Raw genomic sequence first — 24,356 nt, 5'->3', positions numbered from 1 at the left:
TACACAGTTTTGGCATTTTTCTGGGACATACCCTATTTTTGCTATTTTTTGTGCTTTCAACCTCCTTCCAGTTAACGGTAGAAAAGGGTAACAAAACAATAATGGATCCTGGAAAGCTATACATTTTTGAAAAGCAGACAAAATTCTGAATTCAGCAAGGGGTCATTTGTGTAGATCCATCAAGGTTTCTTTATAGAAATTTACAGGCAAATATAGGAAAAATTAAAAATTTGTTGAAAAAAGCAGCCTTTTGAGTCAACGTTTTTACCTGTAACTTCTTCGAATTATGACATCTCTTTGAAAGCAATGTACCGTTACATCCGGTAGACCTTCCTGGTTGTGGGGACATATAGGACTTGTAGGTTCACCAAGAGCCCAATGAACCCAGAGTAGAAAAATGAGCAGCATTTTGTAATGTTTTTTTTTTTTGGTCCGGGTATATAGCAATTATTGTGGGAAAATGTATACATGGAAAAATCGGTATGAAAGTCACCTATGTATTTCTGAAATGGGAACAAATTACAGAGTTCAGAAACAGTGCATATTTGCACATTTTCGAAATTGGGAATACTCATATTTGCATGACAATTATTGGTCATTTTTCAAAATGACTTTTTTTTTACACAATGTCTTTCATTTGGAAGGGAGAAATGCATCAAAAATCAATAGGTAATAACAGTTGCTTTACAAATTTGAACTACCCTAAGTCTCCCGAGAAAAATGGTACCTCACTTGTGTGGGTAGGCATAGTGCCCACGACAGGAAGTGGCTCAAAACCTAAGGTGAACACACCACATTTTCACACTGAAAATTTACACTTTTTTTGCAAAGAGTCTAGCTGTAGTTTTTGAACCCTAGCCCTGACGGCACCTAGGGAAACCTAGCAAACCTATACATTTTTAAAAACTAGACACCCAGGGGAATCCAGGATGGGGTGACTTGACTGCCTCCCACCATGGTCTGTTACCCAGAATCCCTTGCAAACGTAAAAAATTGACAAAAAAACCACATTTTCCCCACATTTCTGTGATGGAAAGTTCTGGAATCTGCGTGGATCCACAAATTTCCACCCACCCCGCGTTCCCCAAAGTCCTACGAGAAAAATGGTACCTCACTTGTGCGGGTCGGCCTAGTGCCCGCGACAGGAAACGGCGTAAAACGCAACGTGGTTTTGCAGTGAAAAATGACCCTTTTTTTGGCAAAGTGACTAGCTGTAGATTTTGTACCCTAGCCCTGCCGGCACCTAGGGAAACCTAGCAAACCTATACATTTCTGAAAACTAGACACCCAGGGGAATCCAGGATGGGGTGACTTGACTGCCTCCCACCATGGTCTGTTACCCAGAATCCCTTGCAAACGTAAAAAATTGACAAAAAAAACACATTTTCCCCACATTTCTGTGATGGAAAGTTCTGGAATCTGCGTGGATCCACAAATTTCCACCCACCCCGCGTTCCCCAAAGTCCTACGAGAAAAATGGTATCTCACTTGTGCGGGTCGGCCTAGTGCCCGCGACAGGAAACGGCGCAAAACGCAACGTGGTTTTGCAGTGAAAAATGACCCTTTTTTTGGCAAAGTGACTAGCTGTAGATTTTGTACCCTAGCCCTGCCGGCACCTAGGGAAACCTAGCAAACCTATACATTTCTGAAAACTAGACACCCAGGGGAATCCAGGATGGGGTGACTTGACTGCCTCCCACCATGGTCTGTTACCCAGAATCCCTTGCAAACGTAAAAAATTGACAAAAAAAACACATTTTCCCCACATTTCTGTGATGGAAAGTTCTGGAATCTGCGTGGATCCACAAATTTCCACCCACCCCGCGTTCCCCAAAGTCCTACGAGAAAAATGGTACCTCACTTGTGCGGGTCGGCCTAGTGCCCGCGACAGGAAACGGCGCAAAACGCAACGTGGTTTTGGAGTGAAAAATGACCCTTTTTTTGGCAAAGTGACTAGCTGTAGATTTTGTACCCTAGCCCTGCCGGCACCTAGGGAAACCTAGCAAACCTATACATTTTTGAAAACTAGACACCCAGGGGAATCCAGGATGGGGTGACTTGACTGCCTCCCACCATGGTCTGTTACCCAGAATCCCTTGCAAACGTAAAAAATTAACAAAAAAAAACACATTTTCCCCACATTTCTGTGATGGAAAGTTCTGGAACCTGTGTGGATCCACAAATTTCCACTCACCCCGCGTTCCCCAAAGTCCTACGAGAAAAATGGTACCTCACTTGTGCGGGTCGGCCTAGTGCCCGCGACAGGAAACAGCGCAAAACGCAACGTGGTTTTGGAGTGAAAAAGGACCCTTTTTTTGGCAAAGTGACTAGCTGTAGATTTTGTACCCTAGCCCTGCCGGCACCTAGGGAAACCTAGCAAACCTATACATTTTTGAAAACTAGACACCCAGGGGAATCCAGGATGGGGTGACTTGACTGCCTCCCACCATGGTCTGTTACCCAGAATCCCTTGCAAACGTAAAAAATTGACAAAAAAAACACATTTTCCCCACATTTCTGTGATGGAAAGTTCTGGAATCTGCGTGGATCCACAAATTTCCACCCACCCCGCGTTCCCCAAAGTCCTACGAGAAAAATGGTACCTCACTTGTGCGGGTCGGCCTAGTGCCCGCGACATGAAACGGCACAAAACGCAACGTGGTTTTGGAGTGAAAAATGACCCTTTTTTTGGCAAAGTGACTAGCTGTAGATTTTGTACCCTAGCCCTGCCGGCACCTAGGGAAACCTAGCAAACCTATACATTTCTGAAAACTAGACACCCAGGGGAATCCAGGATGGGGTGACTTGACTGCCTCCCACCATGGTCTGTTACCCAGAATCCCTTGCAAACGTAAAAAATTGACAAATAAAACACATTTTCCCCACATTTCTGTGATGGAAAGTTCTGGAACCTGCGTGGATCCACAAATTTCCACCCACCCCGCGTTCCCCAAAGTCCTACGAGAAAAATGGTACCTCACTTGTGCGGGTCGGCCTAGTGCCCGCGACATGAAACGGCGCAAAACGCAACGTGGTTTTGGAGTGAAAAATGACCCTTTTTTTGGCAAAGTGACTAGCTGTAGATTTTGTACCCTAGCCCTGCCGGCACCTAGGGAAACCTAGCAAACCTATACATTTTTGAAAACTAGACACCCAGGGGAATCCAGGATGGGGTGACTTGACTGCCTCCCACCATGGTCTGTTACCCAGAATCCCTTGCAAACGTAAAAAATTGACAAAAAAAACACATTTTCCCCACATTTCTGTGATGGAAAGTTCTGGAATCTGCGTGGATCCACAAATTTCCACCCACCCCGCGTTCCCCAAAGTCCTACGAGAAAAATGGTACCTCACTTGTGCGGGTCGGCCTAGTGCCCGCGACAGGAAACTGCGCAAAACGCAACGTGGTTTTGCAGTGAAAAATGACCCTTTTTTTGGCAAAGTGACTAGCTGTAGATTTTGTACCCTAGCCCTGCCGGCACCTAGGGAAACCTAGCAAACCTATACATTTCTGAAAACTAGACACCCAGGGGAATCCAGGATGGGGTGACTTGACTGCCTCCCACCATGGTCTGTTACCCAGAATCCCTTGCAAACGTAAAAAATTGACAAAAAAAACACATTTTCCCCACATTTCTGTGATGGAAAGTTCTGGAATCTGCGTGGATCCACAAATTTCCACCCACCCCGCGTTCCCCAAAGTCCTACGAGAAAAATGGTACCTCACTTGTGTGGGTCGGCCTAGTGCCCGCGACAGGAAACGGCGCAAAACGCAACGTGGTTTTGCAGTGAAAAATGACCCTTTTTTTGGCAAAGTGACTAGCTGTAGATTTTGTACCCTAGCCCTGCCGGCACCTAGGGAAACCTAGCAAACCTATACATTTCTGAAAACTAGACACCCAGGGGAATCCAGGATGGGGTGACTTGACTGCCTCCCACCATGGTCTGTTACCCAGAATCCCTTGCAAACGTAAAAAATTGACAAAAAAAACACATTTTCCCCACATTTCTGTGATGGAAAGTTCTGGAACCTGCGTGGATCCACAAATTTCCACCCACCCCGCGTTCCCCAAAGTCCTACGAGAAAAATGGTACCTCACTTGTGCGGGTCGGCCTAGTGCCCGCGACATGAAACGGCGCAAAACGCAACGTGGTTTTGGAGTGAAAAATGACCCTTTTTTTGGCAAAGTGACTAGCTGTAGATTTTGTACCCTAGCCCTGCCGGCACCTAGGGAAACCTAGCAAACCTATACATTTTTGAAAACTAGACACCCAGGGGAATCCAGGATGGGGTGACTTGACTGCCTCCCACCATGGTCTGTTACCCAGAATCCCTTGCAAACGTAAAAAATTGACAAAAAAAACACATTTTCCCCACATTTCTGTGATGGAAAGTTCTGGAATCTGCGTGGATCCACAAATTTCCACCCACCCCGCGTTCCCCAAAGTCCTACGAGAAAAATGGTACCTCACTTGTGCGGGTCGGCCTAGTGCCCGCGACAGGAAACTGCGCAAAACGCAACGTGGTTTTGCAGTGAAAAATGACCCTTTTTTTGGCAAAGTGACTAGCTGTAGATTTTGTACCCTAGCCCTGCCGGCACCTAGGGAAACCTAGCAAACCTATACATTTCTGAAAACTAGACACCCAGGGGAATCCAGGATGGGGTGACTTGACTGCCTCCCACCATGGTCTGTTACCCAGAATCCCTTGCAAACGTAAAAAATTGACAAAAAAAACACATTTTCCCCACATTTCTGTGATGGAAAGTTCTGGAATCTGCGTGGATCCACAAATTTCCACCCACCCCGCGTTCCCCAAAGTCCTACGAGAAAAATGGTACCTCACTTGTGCGGGTCGGCCTAGTGCCCGCGACAGGAAACGGCGCAAAACGCAACGTGGTTTTGCAGTGAAAAATGACCCTTTTTTTGGCAAAGTGACTAGCTGTAGATTTTGTACCCTAGCCCTGCCGGCACCTAGGGAAACCTAGCAAACCTATACATTTCTGAAAACTAGACACCCAGGGGAATCCAGGATGGGGTGACTTGACTGCCTCCCACCATGGTCTGTTATCCAGAATCCCTTGCAAACGTAAAAAATTGACAAAAAAAACACATTTTCCCCACATTTCTGTGATGGAAAGTTCTGGAATCTGCGTGGATCCACAAATTTCCACCCACCCCGCGTTCCCCAAAGTCCTACGAGAAAAATGGTACCTCACTTGTGCGGGTCGGCCTAGTGCCCGCGACAGGAAACGGCGCAAAACGCAATGTGGTTTTGGAGTGAAAAATGACCCTTTTTTTGGCAAAGTGACTAGCTGTAGATTTTGTACCCTAGCCCTGCCGGCACCTAGGGAAACCTAGCAAACCTATACATTTCTGAAAACTAGACACCCAGGGGAATCCAGGATGGGGTGACTTGACTGCCTCCCACCATGGTCTGTTACCCAGAATCCCTTGCAAACGTAAAAAATTGACAAACAAAACACATTTTCCCCACATTTCTGTGATGGAAAGTTCTGGAATCTGCGTGGATCCACAAATTTCCACCCACCCCGCGTTCCCCAAAGTCCTACGAGAAAAATGGTACCTCACTTGTGCGGGTCGGCCTAGTGCCCGCGACAGGAAACGGCGCAAAACGCAACGTGGTTTTGCAGTGAAAAATGACCCTTTTTTTGGCAAAGTGACTAGCTGTAGATTTTGTACCCTAGCCCTGCCGGCACCTAGGGAAACCTAGCAAACCTATATATTTCTGAAAACTAGACACCCAGGGGAATCCAGGATGGGGTGACTTGACTGCCTCCCACCATGGTCTGTTACCCAGAATCCCTTGCAAACGTAAAAAATTGACAAAAAAAACACATTTTCCCCACATTTCTGTGATGGAAAGTTCTGGAATCTGCGTGGATCCACAAATTTCCACCCACCCCGCGTTCCCCAAAGTCCTACGAGAAAAATGGTACCTCACTTGTGCGGGTCGGCCTAGTGCCCGCGACAGGAAACGGCACAAAACGCAACGTGGTTTTGGAGTGAAAAATGACCCTTTTTTTGGCAAAGTGACTAGCTGTAGATTTTGTACCCTAGCCCTGCCGGCACCTAGGGAAACCTAGCAAACCTATACATTTCTGAAAACTAGACACCCAGGGGAATCCAGGATGGGGTGACTTGACTGCCTCCCACCATGGTCTGTTACCCAGAATCCCTTGCAAACGTAAAAAATTGAAAAAAAAAACACATTTTCCCCACATTTCTGTGATGGAAAGTTCTGGAATCTGTGTGGATCCACAAATTTCCACCCACCCTGCGTTCCCCAAAGTCCTACGAGAAAAATGGTACCTCACTTGTGCGGGTCGGCCTAGTGCCCGCGACACGAAACGGCGCAAAACGCAACGTGGTTTTGCAGCGAAAAATGACCCTTTTTTTGGCAAAGTGACTAGCTGTAGATTTTGTACCCTAGCCCTGCCGGCACCTAGGGAAACCTAGCAAACCCACGCATTTCTGAAAACTAGACACCCGGCGGCTTCCAGGGAGGTATGGCTTGCATGGATCCCCCAACGTTTCCTTACCCAGAATCCCCTGCAAACCTCATTTTTTGCTCAAAAAATCACTTTTTTCACACATTTTAGGGTGGGAAAGTAGTGGCATCACCGGGCTCACACAAATTTACCACCACCCAGCGTTCCCCCAGGTCTCCCGGTAAAAATGGTGCCTCACTTGTGTGGGAGGCCCAAGTACCCGCGGCAGGCAAGGGCCCCAAACGTAGTGAGGCGACATCAAGATGGCCTATCGCCAAACCACCTGGTTTTGCAAGGGGGGTCACTTTGGTTTTTGGCCCGGTGCGCGGCGGCCATCTAGGGAAACCTACCAAACCCAGGCATTTCTGAGAACTAGACACCCGGCGGCTTCCAGGGAGGTCTGGCTTGCGTGGATCCCCCAACGTTTCCTTACCCAGAATCCCCTGTAAACCTCAATTTTTGCTCAAAAAATCACTTTTTTCACACATTTTGGGGTGGGAAAGTAGTGGCATCACCGGGCTCACACTAATTTACCACCACCCAGCGTTCCCCCAGGTCTCCCGGTAAAAATGGTGCCTCACTTGTGTGGGAGGCCCAAGTACCCGCGGCAGGCAAGGGCCCCAAACGTAGTGAGGCAACATCAAAATGGCCTATCGCCAAACCACCTGGTTTTGCAAGGGGGGTCACTTTGGTTTTTGGCCCGGTGCGCGGCGGCCATCTAGGGAAACCTACCAAACCCAGGCATTTTTGAAAACTAGACACCCGGCGGCTTCCAGGGAGGTATGGCTTGCGTGGATCCCCCAACGTTTCCTTACCCAGAATCCCCTGCAAACCTCATTTTTTGCTCAAAAAATCACTTTTTTCACACATTTTGGGGTGGGAAAGTAGTGGCATCACCGGGCTCACACAAATTTACCACCACCCAGCGTTCCCCCAGGTCTCCCGGTAAAAATGGTGCCTCACTTGTGTGGGAGGCCCAAGTACCCGCGGCAGGCAAGGGCCCCAAACGTAGTGAGGCAACATCAAAATGGCCTATCGCCAAACCACCTGGTTTTGCAAGGGGGGTCCCTTTGGTTTTTGGCCCGGTGCGCGGCGGACATCTAGGGAAACCTACCAAACCCAGGCATTTTTGAAAACTAGACACCCGGCGGCTTCCAGGGAGGTATGGCTTGCGTGGATCCCCCAACGTTTCCTTACCCCGAATCCCCTGCAAACCTCATTTTTTGCTCAAAAAATCACTTTTTTCACACATTTTGGGGTGGGAAAGTAGTGGCATCACCGGGCTCACACAAATTTACCACCACCCAGCGTTCCCCCAGGTCTCCCGGTAAAAATGGTGCCTCACTTGTGTGGGAGGCCCAAGTACCCGCGGCAGGCAAGGGCCCCAAACGTAGTGAGGCGACATCAAGATGGCCTATCGCCAAACCACCTGGTTTTGAAAGGGGGGTCACTTTGGTTTTTGGCCCGGTGCGCGGCGGCCATCTAGGGAAACCTACCAAACCCAGGCATTTTTGAAAACTAGACACCCGGCGGCTTCCAGGGAGGTATGGCTTGCGTGGATCCCCCAACGTTTCCTTACCCAGAATCCCCTGCAAACCTCAATTTTTGCTCAAAAAATCACTTTTTTCACACATTTTGGGGTGGGAAAGTAGTGGCATCACCGGGCTCACACAAATTTACCACCACCCAGCGTTCCCCCAGGTCTCCCGGTAAAAATGGTGCCTCACTTGTGTGGGAGGCCCAAGTACCCGCGGCAGGCAAGGGCCCCAAACGTAGTGAGGCAACATCAAAATGGCCTATCGGCAAACCACCTGGTTTTGCAAGGGGGGTCACTTTGGTTTTTGGCCCGGTGCGCGGCGGCCATCTAGGGAAACCTACCAAACACAGGCATTTTTGAAAACTAGACACCCGGCGGCTTCCAGGGAGGTATGGCTTGCGTGGATCCCCCAACGTTTCCTTACCCAGAATCCCCTGCAAACCTCAATTTTTGCTCAAAAAATCACTTTTTTCACACATTTTGGGGTGGGAAAGTAGTGGCATCACCGGGCTCACACAAATTTACCACCACCCAGCGTTCCCCCAGGTCTCCCGGTAAAAATGGTGCCTCACTTGTGTGGGAGGCCCAAGTACCCGCGGCAGGCAAGGGCCCCAAACGTAGTGAGGCGACATCAAGATGGCCTATCGCCAAACCACCTGGTTTTGCAAGGGGTTCACTTTGGTTTTTGGCCCGGTGCGCGGCGGCCATCTAGGGAAACCTACCAAACCCAGGCATTTCTGAAAACTAGACACCCGGCGGCTTCCAGGGAGGTATGGCTTGCGTGGATCCCCCAACGTTTCCTTACCCAGAATCCCCTGCAAACCTCAATTTTTGCTCAAAAAATCACTTTTTTCACACATTTTGGGGTGGGAAAGTAGTGGCATCACCGGGCTCACACAAATTTACCACCACCCAGCGTTCCCCCAGGTCTCCCAGTAAAAATGGTGCCTCACTTGTGTGGGAGGCCCAAGTACCCGCGGCAGGCAAGGACAACAAACGTAGTGAGGCGACATTTGGGATAGGCAATGTTGATGTTGCCTCACTACGTTTGTTGTCCTTGCCTGCCGCGGGTACTTGGGCCTCCCACACAAGTGAGGCACCATTTTTACCGGAAGACCTGGGGGAACGCTGGGTGGTGGTAAATTTGTGTGAGCCCGGTGATGCCACTACTTTCCCACCCCAAAATGTGTGAAAAAAGTGATTTTTTGAGCACAAAATGAGGTTTGCAGGGGATTCTGGGTAAGGAAACGTTGGGGGATCCACGCAAGCCATACCTCCCTGGAAGCCGCCGGGTGTCTAGTTTTCAAAAATGCCTGGGTTTGGTAGGTTTCCCTAGATGGCCGCCGCGCACCGGGCCAAAAACCAAAGTGACCCCCCTTGCAAAACCAGGTGGTTTGGCGATAGGCCATCTTGATGTCGCCTCACTACGTTTGGGGCCCTTGCCTGCCGCGGGTACTTGGCCCTCCCACACAAGTGAGGCACCATTTTTACCGGGAGACCTGGGGGAACGCTGGGTGGTGGTAAATTTGTGTGAGCCCGGTGATGCCACTACTTTCCCACCCCAAAATGTGTGAAAAAAGTGATTTTTTGAGCAAAAATTGAGGTTTGCAGGGGATTCTGGGTAAGGAAACGTTGGGGGATCCACGCAAGCCATACCTCCCTGGAAGCCGCCGGGTGTCTAGTTTTCAAAAATGCCTGGGTTTGGTAGGTTTCCCTAGATGGCCACCGCGCACCGGGCCAAAAACCAAAGTGACCCCCCTTGCAAAACCAGGTGGTTTGGCGATAGGCCATCTTGATGTCGCCTCACTACGTTTGGGGCCCTTGCCTGCCGCGGGTACTTGGGCCTCCCACACAAGTGAGGCACCATTTTTACCGGGAGACCTGGGGGAACGCTGGGTGGTGGTAAATTTGTGTGAGCCCGGTGATGCCACTACTTTCCCACCCCAAAATGTGTGAAAAAAGTGATTTTTTGAGCAAAAAATGAGGTTTGCAGGGGATTCTGGGTAAGGAAACGTTGGGGGATCCACGCAAGCCATACCTCCCTGGAAGCCGCCGGGTGTCTAGTTTTCAAAAATGCCTGGGTTTGGTAGGTTTCCCTAGATGGCCGCCGCGCACCGGGCCAAAAACCAAAGTGACCCCCCTTGCAAAACCAGGTGGTTTGGCGATAGGCCATCTTGATGTCGCCTCACTACGTTTGGGGCTCTTGCCTGCCGCGGGTACTTGGGCCTCCCACACAAGTGAGGCACCATTTTTACCGGGAGACCTGGGGGAACGCTGGGTGGTGGTAAATTTGTGTGAGCCCGGTGATGCCACTACTTTCCCACCCCAAAATGTGTGAAAAAAGTGATTTTTTGAGCAAAAATTGAGGTTTGCAGGGGATTCTGGGTAAGGAAACGTTGGGGGATCCACGCAAGCCATACCTCCCTGGAAGCCGCCGGGTGTCTAGTTTTCAAAAATGCCTGGGTTTGGTAGGTTTCCCTAGATGGCCGCCGCGCACCGGGCCAAAAACCAAAGTGACCCCCCTTGCAAAACCAGGTGGTTTGGCGATAGGCCATCTTGATGTCGCCTCACTACGTTTGGGGCCCTTGCCTGCCGCGGGTACTTGGGCCTCCCACACAAGTGAGGCACCATTTTTACCGGGAGACCTGGGGGAACGCTGGGTGGTGGTAAATTTATGTGAGCCCGGTGATGCCACTACTTTCCCACCCCAAAATGTGTGAAAAAAGTGATTTTTTGATCAAAAATTGAGGTTTGCAGGGGATTCTGGGTAAGGAAACGTTGGGGGATCCACGCAAGCCATACCTCCCTGGAAGCCGCCGGGTGTCTAGTTTTTAAAAATGCCTGGGTTTGGTAGGTTTCCCTAGATGGCCGCCGCGCACCGGGCCAAAAACCAAAGTGACCCCCCTTGCAAAACCAGGTGGTTTGGCGATAGGCCATTTTGATGTTGCCTCACTACGTTTGGGGCCCTTGCCTGCCGCGGGTACTTGGGCCTCCCACACAAGTGAGGCACCATTTTTACCGGGAGACCTGGGGGAACGCTGGGTGGTGGTAAATTTGTGTGAGCCCGGTGATGCCACTACTTTCCCACCCCAAAATGTGTGAAAAAAGTGATTTTTTGAGCAAAAAATGAGGTTTGCAGGGGATTCTGGGTAAGGAAACGTTGGGGGATCCATGCAAGCCATACCTCCCTGGAAGCCGCCGGGTGTCTAGTTTTCAAAAATGCCTGGGTTTGGTAGGTTTCCCTAGATGGCCGCCGCGCACCGGGCCAAAAACCAAAGTGACCGCCCTTGCAAAACCAGGTGGTTTGGCGATAGGCCATCTTGATGTCGCCTCACTACGTTTGGGGCCCTTGCCTGCCGCGGGTACTTGGGCCTCCCACACAAGTGAGGCACCATTTTTACCGGGAGACCTGGGGGAATGCTGGGTGGTGGTAAATTTGTGTGAGCCCGGTGATGCCACTACTTTCCCACCCCAAAATGTGTGAAAAAAGTGATTTTTTGAGCAAAAAATGAGGTTTGCAGGGGATTCTGGGTAAGGAAACGTTGGGGGATCTACGCAAGCCATACCTCCCTGGAAGCCGCCGGGTGTCTAGTTTTCAAAAATGCCTGGGTTTGGTAGGTTTCCCTAGATGGCCGCCGCGCACCGGGCCAAAAACCAAAGTGACCCCCCTTGCAAAACCAGGTGGTTTGGCGATAGGCCATCTTGATGTCGCCTCACTACGTTTGGGGCCCTTGCCTGCCGCGGGTACTTGGGCCTCCCACACAAGTGAGGCACCATTTTTACCGGGAGACCTGGGGGAACGCTGGGTGGTGGTAAATTTGTGTGAGCCCGGTGATGCCACTACTTTCCCACCCCAAAATGTGTGAAAAAAGTGATTTTTTGAGCAAAAATTGAGGTTTGCAGGGGATTCTGGGTAAGGAAACGTTGGGGGATCCACGCAAGCCATACCTCCCTGGAAGCCGCCGGGTGTCTAGTTTTCAAAAATGCCTGGGTTTGGTAGGTTTCCCTAGATGGCCGCCGCACACCGGGCCAAAAACCAAAGTGACCCCCCTTGCAAAACCAGGTGGTTTGGCGATAGGCCATCTTGATGTCGCCTCACTACGTTTGGGGCCCTTGCCTGCCGCGGGTACTTGGGCTTCCCACACAAGTGAGGCACCATTTTTACCGGGAGACCTGGGGGAACGCTGGGTGGTGGTAAATTTGTGTGAGCCCGGTGATGCCACTACTTTCCCACCCCAAAATGTGTGAAAAAAGTGATTTTTTGGGCAAAAAATGAGGATTGCAGGGGATTCTGGGTAAGGAAACGTTGGGGGATCCACGCAAGCCATACCTCCCTGGAAGCCGCCGGGTGTCTAGTTTTCAGAAATGCGTGGGTTTGAAAGGTTTCCCTAGATGGCCGCCGAGCCCTGGGCAAAAAACCAAAGTAACCCCCCTTGCAAAACCAGATTACCTATTGTTACTACAGCGTGAGAATTTAGGAATAATACTGCAAAGAAAATGTGGCAGACAATTTGAGGTTTACAGGACAATGGGGATAAAAAATATTTTTCAAATCACTAGAGAGACATCACCATGAACTCCCAAGGGTTTTCGACAATATCTACAGTTGGTGGGTTATTCTTACATGGAAAGTGTACCTTGGCAGAGAAACAAAAGACAAAGATTCCTGCACAACCATCTATTCCTCAAACACACACACATACTGGTTGGATTTGGCACGAGGGCAAGTCATGGTTCAGTGTATTAAATTTTATTAACAAGAGATTTCACAAAAATGAAATGCACTGTCAATAATTAAATCCACAAAAAACCAAACCAATGACTTGCAGCTCGTGAGCTGTAAAGCCACGTCAAGGCACCAACCACTTTACAGGCCATTCACACACCTTTCATACGTGATACAAACAAGACCATTCGCACCACCAGGTACAAAAGCAACACAGTACAAAAATCACCAAAAAGGGACAAGGTACACCCTGCTTCAGAAAGACAAATATTACTGCACAGTCATCTAACCCGCAAGCACACACACATACTGGTTGGATTTGGCACGAGGGTGAGTGATGGTTCAGTAGATAAAATTGTATTACCAAGTGATTTCACAAAACATGAAATGCACTGGTAATAATTGAAAGGGCAAGAAACTGAACCATTGACTCACAGCTCGTGAGCTGTAAAGCCACGACAAGGCACCAACCTCTTTACAGGCCATTCATACACCTTTCATACGTGTGAGACATACAAAACCATTCACACCGCCAGCCGCGGGCCCATCACATAACAAAACTCACACCAGCACACAGCGCCATTCAAGGGCCCATCACTTTCACACGCCCACAATCCAGACACAGCAACTACACAGGCTGAAGGATTGCGTGGAGTGGCACTCAGCTAGCAGTGTGTGTAGTGACCAGCAGAAAGTCACTACTAACACACAGCCAGCCAAGCACCAGTCGACACACACCGCTAGCCAAACGCCAGTCCACGCACACCGCTAGCCAAGCGCCAGTCCAGGCACACCGCCATCCAATCGCCAGTCCAGGCACACCGGCAGCCAATCGCCAATCCACCTACACCGCCAGCCAAGCTTCAGTCCACGGACACCACCAGACAAGCACCATTCCACGCACACCGCCAGCCAAGCTCCAGTCCACACACACCACCAGACAAGCTCCAGTCCACGGACACCACCAGCCAAGCTCCAGTCCACGGACACCACCAGCCAAACACCAGTCCGCACACACCACCAGTCCACACACACCGCCAGCCAAGTACCAGTCCACGCACACCGCCAGCCAAGCACAATTCCACGCACACCACCAGCCAAGCACCATTCCACGCACACCGCCAGCCAAGCACCATTCCACGCACACCACCAGCCACGCACCAGTCCACGCACAACGCCAGTCCATGCACACCGCCAGTCCACGCACACCGTCAGCCAAGCACCATTCCACGCACACCACCAACCAAGTGCCAGTCCACACACACCAACAGCCAAGCGCAAGCCTACACACACCGCCATCACATTTTGGATTTTTTTAGAAAAAAATAAAAACACAAACAAATTGCAAATAGATACAAATCTTCTAACAGAAAATCAGCAACTAAATACATTGCACTAACACCAACCTTGAAACAGAATCATATTTTCCAAAGAATACAGACCAGGCAGTTCACTTTACCACTCATGAATCTTCCCAGAAGTTTTTACGCGTGTGGTACGCTCAGAAACAAGCAGAGAGACACAGTGCAGGATGAGAGGGACAATCGGGGCAGTACATACGACTCTCCTTCCGCAAACCTCTTCGCCAACAGACTCTACATCTCCTACTGGGAAAATCTTTTGCGCTGTGGGAGGAATGTGATCTGGAAAGTGGCGTTCTTTCAATCTAGCAACATCCTCCACCAGTCCAACTCTAGGAACACTTGCCTGTTCCACTACAACAAGGCTGCCTATTACAGACTCCTGAAACTTAGCAAAAGTCATCTTTGACTCAGGGCAAGAATCCTGGAACACAACAAAAGCATTAAACATTGCCAAGTGGAAAAGATGGATAGCCAACTTCTTGTACCAAATGTAAGCCTTACGAAGAGCAGTGTAAGGTTCCAACCTCTGATCTACTCTGTCAACACCACCCATGTGCCTATTATAGTCTAAAACACATACAGGTTTGCGCGCTTCAGCGACCTGACCCCAAACAGTCACAGGTGCAGTGCTTTCATCATGGATGGAAGTCAGCATGTAGACATCTCTCCTGTCTGTAAACTTCACAGCAAGAAGCTCCTGGCAACGCAACGCACTGCACTGTCCCCGCACAAGCTTTTGACAAACAAGTTCTTTCGGAAAACCTTTACGGTTACAGCGGACTGTGCCACAAGCAAAAGTGTCCACTTTGGCCAATTCCCTGAACAACCGCACACCAGTGTAGAAGTTATCTACATATAAATGGTGGCCTTTGTTAAAAAATCCTCTACCAAGTTCCCAAACAATTTTCTCAGTCACTCCAAAAGTGGACGGACAACCAGGGAGGTTAAACCTAGATTCCTTACCGGTGTACACCCTGAAATTAGAGACATATCCAGTCCTACTGTCACACAGCATATACAGCTTTATTCCATAGCGTGCCCTCTTACTAGGAATGTATTGCCTAAAAACCAAGCGGCCCTTGAACAACACCAAAGACTCATCCACTGCAATTTCTCTACCAGGGGCATAAATCTCAGAAAATCGATCAACAAAGTGATCAAGGACAGGCCTAATCTTAAAAAGACGGTCACAATCAGGGTGATCTCGTGGCAACGCTAAACCATTATCAACAAAGTGCATCATCCGAAGCAGAAGCAAATACCTGTCACGAGTCATGACTGCCGGAAAAATAGACGTTGCCATCAAGGGACTGCTAGACCAATATGAAGCCAATGATGGCTTCCTTAGCAAGCCCATCAAAAAAGTTAAACCCAAGAACTTCTTCATCTCTTCAACATTTGTGGGAGTCCACCGGGTAGCTCTAGAGTGTGGCTTAAGACTGGCACTGTTGTCCCTCAAAAACTGTTCGGCATACAAATTAGTCTGCTCAACAATCTCTGCCAAAAACACATCGTCCATAAACAACTGAAAAAAATTTACAGGCAAAAAGTTCTCAGTATTCACTCTAGACCCTGGAACACCAGTAAACTCTGGAAATTCCGGCTGCACCATGCCAGGGGCAACCCAGAGGTCATCACTTTCAACGGGAAGACTTGCAGCCCCAGCCTGCAGCCCAGATGTCTCTTGCCGCACTACACCAACGGAAAGGCTTGCAGCCCCAGCCTGCAGCCCAGATGCCTCTTGCCGCACTACACCAACGGGAAGCCTTGCAGTCCCAGCCTGCAGCCCAGATGTCTCTTGCCGCACTACACCAACGGGAAGCCTTGCAGCCGCAGGCTGCAGCCCAGATGCCTCTTGCCGCACTATCGGCACATCAGTCTCCTCCTCTAACACAGGCACTTCATCCGCACTAAGAGTATCTTCATCATCCGATGACCCCATACGGAGAGAAAACTCACTGCCAGAATCGTCCCCTGCCCCCTCTCCCTCAGAAGCAGAGTCAGTCTCTGACCCAATATCAGAGGAAGACTCAAACAGCAAACCAACAACCTGCTGAGCAGTCATCCTGCGGCTAGCCATTATACCTACTAAGATAGAAGACTGCACAAACAAGTCAACAACAACCAACAATGTGCAAACCAAGTAAGTAAAGAAATGTGTACCTTATATCAATAAGATCAATGTACTCAAAAACTATACAATCCAAAATCAAAAGAGACAGCTGCACTCACCAGAAACAAACTCTGCAGTGACACAGCAAAGACCAACGATATCAAACTAGAAAGAAGAAATAAAACAAATTACTCACAAGACAACAAAATACACATCGAGCACCAATGCAAAAAGTTTTTGAAACTCAAAAACCAAACATACTGCTATTATTACACCATTTGCAAAAAAAAACAGGCAGAGAAATCAAACACATTTGCATTGTACAAAAAAACAGTCTCTTACCAAACTACACAAACAGCAAAACCACCAGAACCAAAACGTCAACGTGAACAGAAGAAAAGCCTTCACCTAGAACAAAAAAGTAAACAAAAAAAACATTACAATTGGAAATCACAAAAAATATAACAATAAACATTATAACATGCCATGTCACTACCCAAATGGTCAATCGGTTTGTGTGCCAGGTCAGGCAGAAAACAGCAGGAAAAAAAAGGCTATTCAGTCCCGGGGCAGGTGAGCCAAATACATATAACAAATTGCACCCTGGAAGCGAGGGGTCACTTCTATTTCTAATTGAACTAATTCCCTGGTGTCTAGTGGGCTTTTCTGCCCCCAATGGGAGCAGAAACGGCAAAAAAATAAAACCGATCTGCCCACAGAGGGGGCAGAAAAGTCTTCAAAACATTTAGGGGCCCAAGGAAGCGACCCTTGCCCAAGGGGTCGCTTCCTACAATAATATTTATATCCCTGGTGTCTAGTGGGCTTTTCTGCCCCCCCCCCCTAGGAGCAGAAACGGACAGAAAGACGACCAATCTGCCCCCAGGGGGGGCAGAAAAGTATTCTAAATAATTAGGCCGCAAAGGAAGCGACCCTTGCCCAAGGGGTCGCTTCCTACATAAAGAAAAAGACATCCCTGGTGTCTAGTGGGCTTTTCTGCCCCCCCTGGGGGCAGAAACGGGCAGAAAGACGACCGATCTGCCCCCAGGGGGGGCAGAAAAGTCTTCTAATCACTTTACCACCCTAGGAAGTGACCCTTGCCCAAGGGGTCGCTTCCTACATAACGAAATAGACATCCCTGGTGTCTAGTGGGCTTTTCTGCCCCCCCTGGGGGCAGAAACGGGCAGAAAGAAGACCGATCTGCCCCCAGGGGGGGCAGAAAAGTCTTCAAATTATTGGGCCCCCAAAGGAAGCGACCCTTGCCTAAGGGGTCGCTTCCTACATAGTAAAAACGACATCCCTGGTGTCTAGTGGGCTTTTCTGCCCCCCCTGGGGAAATTGTTGGAGTTTGGGAGGTTCAATTTACAATTCTCACTGCAATATAAACCACAATGAACAAACATTTTAACTTTAAAGAATATCAGACAGAAATATTATGTATACATGTAATTGTTATAAAAAGTTACATGATAAAACATCTAAAATTGATCTAAAAAGAAATAACCTTTTTAAATCAAATTAAAATTAATAAAACAAAAATATTAATTTTGAAAGGTTTTTGTATATTTTGCAAAATTATATCTCTATTTAGAATTTACAAATGTATAAAATAAAACTATTTTACATTTCTATATACTTAATAAATAAATAAAACATTTAAAATAATATCAAAATTACACCTGAACATTATTTGCATTAACAACATTTTTAAATACATGAAAAATGTTTAAATACTTCAAGAAAATTATAAATTAATATAAATACACCAACAATAAAAACATTTTTTTTTCCTAAATATTAAAAAATCATGAACTTTTGTTTACATATCCAGCTCCCCTCCCCGCTCCCGCCTCCCAGCTGTCCAGCCCTCCCCGACCCCTACTTCATGGCGGACGCTGGCGCGCCGAAGGCAAGCCCGTCTGCGCCCGTCCGCGACTCCATTGCAACCAGTGCCAGGAACCCTGGATCTTTGCACCGCCAACGCTACGACCCAGTGGCACTCCACACTCTCAACCCAGGCCGCAACAACAACTGCAAGCTAGCATCACCAGCCGACAACCACAGACCCTTCAGCTGTTACCGCTGCAACCCACCCACAAGAACACAACAGAACCGAAGACCCTGCAATGCATCCTCCTCAATGTCCGGTCCCTCCACAAACACGCCACCGAAATCTGGGACCTCCTCGACAGCACCACCCCAGACATAGCATTCTTTACCGAAACCTGGACCAACACCAACTAGGGACTGGACATCACCATCGCCATTCCCCAAGGATACAAGATCTCCAGGAAGGACCGCCCCACCCGCTCTAAAGGAGGAATCGCCATGGTCCACAAATCCACCCCCCGCCTAAGCACACTCGCCGATGAGCCCACAGACCTGATGGAACACCTTCACTTCAAGATACTGGCCAGCTCTACCGCCACCTTCCGAGGAACCCTCATCTACCGACCCCCTGGACCCTGCAGAAGTTTCACCAACTCCATCACGGACATCACCTCCCCACATGCCATCAGGTCCACCAACTACACCCTACTGGGAGACCTCAACTTCCACCTCTACAACCAACTGGACCCCAGCACCACATCCCTCCTGGACAACCTCCACAACATTGGAGTCCACCAGATCGTGACCGAACCCACGTACTCAGCAGGACACACTGTTGACCCCCTCTTCACAATAGGAATCTCCATCATCTTCAACCACACCACCGAACTCCCATGGACTGACCATTGATGCATCCACTTCACGTTCAGAACACCCAACATCCACAGACACCAGCACCTGTTCCCACGAAGAAACTAAACCAGAATCACCGACGACCAGCTAACCTCGTCACTCAGCAACTCCACCCCAACCATCGTGAAAAACGACGACCCCAACATCGCAGTCCGAACCCTGCACCGATGGATCTCCGACAGTGCCAAAACCATAGCCCCCCTCAAGAAAAACAACAACACCCACGCCAAGAAAGCTAGATGGTTCACCACTGAACTTTGAGAGTCCAGACGCACATGCCGCAGCCTCGAAAAGGTCTGGAGGAACACCAAATCCACAGAAGCCCACAACAACTTCAGAGCCGCCACTAACGCCCACCACCAACTCATCAGAAAAACGAGGAAAAAAGTGATTGAAGACAGAATCTCCACTCATGCACACAACAGCAAAGAACTCTTCGACATCATCAAGGAGTTCGCCCTGCCCACCAGCGAGTCCACTGACATCCCTCCCTCACAAGACCTCTGTGACACACTCAGCACCTTTTTCCGCCACAAAATCAAAGAGCATCTACAACAACTTCGACGAAGAAAACCAACACACTGAACCCTCACCAACCACCTCTGACACCCTGAAGCTAGTGATCGACAACTGGACAGCCCTCACCACTGAAGACACACTGAAGACGATGAAGTCATTCCACTCCGGGGCCTCCACAGACCTCTGCCCCACCACATTTTCAAAAGAGCCGTCAACACCATCGCACTCATGCTCTGCCACACTATCAATCACTCCCTGGCAACCACCTCGTTGCCTGATGACTGGAAACATGCTGAGATCAACCCCCTCCTAAAGAAACCCTCGGCGGACCCCTCCGACCTCAAAAACTACAGACCCGTCTCCCTGCTCCCGTTCCCAGCGAAAGTCATTGAGAAAGCCAACTCACCCCAGGGGTCCTCGCTCTTCAATGTCTACATGGCTCTGCTCGCCCCCATCGTCAGAACCTACGGACTCAACATTGTATCATACGCAGAGAACACCCAACTCATCCTCTCCCTATTCAACGAACCCAACACCATGTGACACAACTTTCATGAAGGCATGGAAGCCATTGCCAAATGGATGGAAAACAGCTTCCTACAACTAAACACCAACAAAATGGAAGTACTCATCATGGGCCCAAACCCCGATGCCTGGAACAACACTTGGTGGCCCCCCACCCTCAGAAGCCCGCCCACCCCCACAGACCATGCACACAACCTGGGAATCATCCTGGACTCAGAGCTCAAAATGAACCGCCAGATCCGCGCATGCTCATTCCTCGGCAGGAATGCGCATGCGCGGGCTCCTGCGCAGTTCCCAGAAGAAGACGCGCTGGAGAAGGATCGAAGCCCGGGGACGTCGCCGATAAGGTACGGTTACTTAACAATTGCTTTTGTAATGTATTTAAGACTGCGGGCGGGAGGCGGGTGGGAGGCAGGCGGGAGGCGGGATGTGTGTAAGGGAACTATGCGGAGAGTGCAAAGATTGGTTTCATCTCCGTGCCTCTCCGCGAAGGTCCCTTATGCACATTACGCCCACCCTCAGTTTTATTCACATCACATCTAGGGGCCCAATTCTGATCTCATTTGGAAAGCATACCGACTGAATTGGTTCCGGAATGCTTTCCATATGACTCGGATCTGGGGAGTCCAACCGACGGAGTACGATGCATCTGTATGCATGCAGATACGATTCGGTCAGACTCCGATTGACTTCAATGAGAGCCTGTGTTCCGAACATGAACACAGGCTCCCATTGAAGAAAGGGGTGTCTGAGGAAAATCGTGCACCCTGTGGTGGGCACCCCATGGTACCTGCCACACTGTGCATGGTTGGGAAGATGGGACCCCTGGGTACCATCACAGTCCCGAATCGGAGGGCACCGGGTGAGGGGGGGCCTGCTATGGGCCCTGAAAGACCAATTGAGACAAATGTTTAATTCCGGGCACATCATATCAGAAAGGCTGTCCGAATCGGTCATCGTACTACCTCGCTCCGAAACCAAGTCCATGGAGCTGTACAATTCAGCTCCGGAAAGGCTTGACCTGTCTGTAAGCCTTTCGGAACCGAGTCTGTCAGCCCTAACGGTTTCCAGACATCGTACTCGGTCATTCAGAAGTGTGTCTGAATCTGTCATAAACAAGGCCCCGGATCGTACTCGGCAAACCCGAATTCGATCCGGAGCCCTTCCGACCAACATTGGAATCGACTCCAAGGTGTTCACTGTGCTAATGCATTCACTAAATGGATCAATGTGTGATTGCAGGCACACAGATTCAGCAGCTGGCTGGCCCACTCCTCCATCTATCAGGGGTAAGTATAATGAGAACCACACATTTCATTTAGGTAAATGCATGCTTTACAAATACAAAAACTATGTGATCTCTATAGATCACCAGACCCATAGCACACATCATTTCATTACAAGTTATGTTGTAATATTGATGTGGGTATTAATGTAAGTTTGTGCTTGATACGGATAACATTCTTTTTGAAATTCCCATATTTACATTTAGCCAGGCAAATTTTCGCAAAAAGGAAAGGGGAAAAGGCACCCAGAATAAGGGAACACACATAAGAAAACTGCACATGAATAATCAAGAGGGAATTCCTCTGCAGGTAATTGGTACACCCAGCAGTATTTGGACATCACAGATGTGAGCTTTTTGATCTGATTACCACAATACCTGTAATGAAGGCCACTTTAGAGAAAGTGCCAAACACATGCTGAATAAGTTTGGGGTTATTCACAAACTGCCAACCCACAACATCAAAAATGCAGAGAGCTTGAGGAAGAAATGTAGGGCCAGCCCACTACCCTCACCACCAAACTGTATTCAGAGGATCCACAGCAAAATAAGCCCAAAATTAAGTGGAAATATGTGACTAATCTCAGGAACCCAAAACTTCAAAAGTGAGGGGAAATAATGAGGCACACTTGTCCCATACTCCTACAAGAATTATACTAAGAAAACAATTGTTGCTCATGGTTTCCAGTAGACAAATTGTAATGCTCTTGTTACTTAATGGTAATCTTCATCACTATTTCTCCTACCTTTCTTTATCAAATTCCTTATAAGGTCAGAGAAACAGACAAGCCCTGTAATTCTAACAAAACGTTCTAACTCCTACACCATGCCTCGAGGACACAAATACCTGACTATTGAACTGGATGCTCTATTGGAAATACCCCAAATAATACTACAATAGGCAAATATGCACTGCACAGAAAGGTAAGTGTGAATCAACCTAGACCACGATACGAAAGAGTATGACACGGTGCAAAAACGATCACTGGAGCAATACACATTTGTCCTTCTTTGTTGCAGTTCTAACATTATGAGGAAATAGCAGGTAAGCAAAACCATTAAATGCCATGTCTTGACAGTGTATACATACTGTGAGGATTTGGGCATATTATATGATAGGGCTCTGGGGCTCTACCATGGAGTACCCTTGCGAATACCATCCTGCATCCAGTCAGTATCATTTACTTAACCTTACCCTCAACCCTGGGTAGCTGTGGCTGCGAGCAGTAAGACTTGGCAAAGTAACTTAGTGTAAAGCATTAAACAGCACCAAACAACGGAATACGAAAGTCACACCACAAGAAATATACACAACAACAATTTATAAACATAGAGCATAGTGTTATGAATGTTTAGAGTCCTAAATCATCAAAATCCACTAGAGGGTTCCAGAGACACAGGTTTTAGAAGAAATAAATACTTTTAAATGCAACCGCAAATAAGCATTGATCAAAAAATCTTTGCAAACTTTTGAAAAGTTTGAAACGGTTAGTGCAGCGACTCCGGCCCAGGTTAGGCAACAACATCTGAAAGGGCAGAGGTCTAGGAGTACAGAAAGGTAACATTGCCAATTACCTGGCCACCAGAGCATTTTTTAAGCAAATTCCAAACTTTACAGTAAGACCACAATCAATGAAGTGGTCCTGATGCTTAGGATTCAGGCAAAAGATGCTCAAAGGATACTCCTGCTACTGTGCGGTCCACGGGGGTGAAGAGCAGTTGATCCCTTGGTCCACAGGTGAGTTGAAGCAACTTTGATAATGGAAATAGGGGTCCGATGATGTCTTCTCCGCTACAGTAGAAAGCGAGCTGTGGCTAAGCACTCATTCTTGCGACACAGAGGTCACAGCAGATATCCTTGGTGGGGGCTAGTGTCCCTCTTGGGTGACAAATCCAATCTCTGATAACATACGGCAGAAATGGGTGCAACTTTTGGCAATCTTGGATTTGTCTCTTGGCATGCCCGGTGGAGACCATTGGTGATCCCTGAAGAGTGGCTACTACCTTGTCAGTTTGGCTTCTACAGCTTTGATGTCCCTGGTGCTGTTCCTGGAGGCCAGCCAACTGATCCTTGGAGCCCCTGCTTTGAAATGGGGCCGAGAATTAACTTTTCACTGAGCCAGGAGCCACAGGCACAGTCCAATCTCACTCGCCCAAAGTGCAGCAGGTGCAGCCTCTCTTCCTGTACATTCCAAGGCAGTAGAATACTCTTGGTCCTTTTTCCAAATCCTTGGTTTCCTTCTCTGGCCCTGTCTCCAAATTGTCTACAGGAACAAGGTCTAGTGTCAGATCGCAATCGTTTCTGGCACAGGACCGTCTGACAAGCAGTTGGCGGTCCTGACAGCCCAAATACAATGCGATCGCTGTGGAGGCAGTCGTAAAATTCTGCTTAGCATTGTGGCTTGAGCAGTGGTCCTGAAAGAGGGATGCTGCACAAACTGCAATGATAACAAGCATTTTTTAAACATCTATGCACTATGTGCCCGACACAATTTGGTGCCTGTCACACAGTGCATGAATGTTTGTGCGGGCACCACAGGTGCCCCAGGGCCACATAGTGGAGGCCCATGGGGCTCCTGCTAGGGGTCTCCAAAATCCCTTTCCGGCAGGCTTTCCATGGCGGTTGGACTGCTTGGGAAAGGCTGTTGGAAAGGGACAATGTAATCCCAATGGTGACATTTGCACAGGCACCGCCTTCAGTGTAGGTCTTACAATCAGACCAACGCCCATCTGGTCCTGTTGGAAGCGTTGGTCTGTCCCTCCGACTGATGCGGTCTGACCGAACACATCATAATGCCGCAGTCAGACCGTTATGCTAGAAGTGGGTGGGAGCGTCACTGACGGTCCGTGGGTGACAGTCCCACCAACATCATAATCAGGCCCTATGTTGTTTGCCATTTATAAGTAAGTCAGTATTTAGCAATTGGGGACATCCAATTTGACATACCTTTTGTAATGGGTCAAAACAATAGGACTGAGGTCTGGTTATCAGGTCTCGGTGCACTCTCAGAGTCAAAAAACCATCCGCTAATAGTC

Source organism: Triturus cristatus, chromosome 12, assembly GCF_964204655.1.
Source record: "Triturus cristatus chromosome 12, aTriCri1.1, whole genome shotgun sequence".
NCBI classification, from domain to species: domain Eukaryota; kingdom Metazoa; phylum Chordata; class Amphibia; order Caudata; family Salamandridae; genus Triturus; species Triturus cristatus.
The sequence above is the reverse complement of the archived record's forward strand: the minus strand, read 5'-3'. Positions refer to the sequence as shown.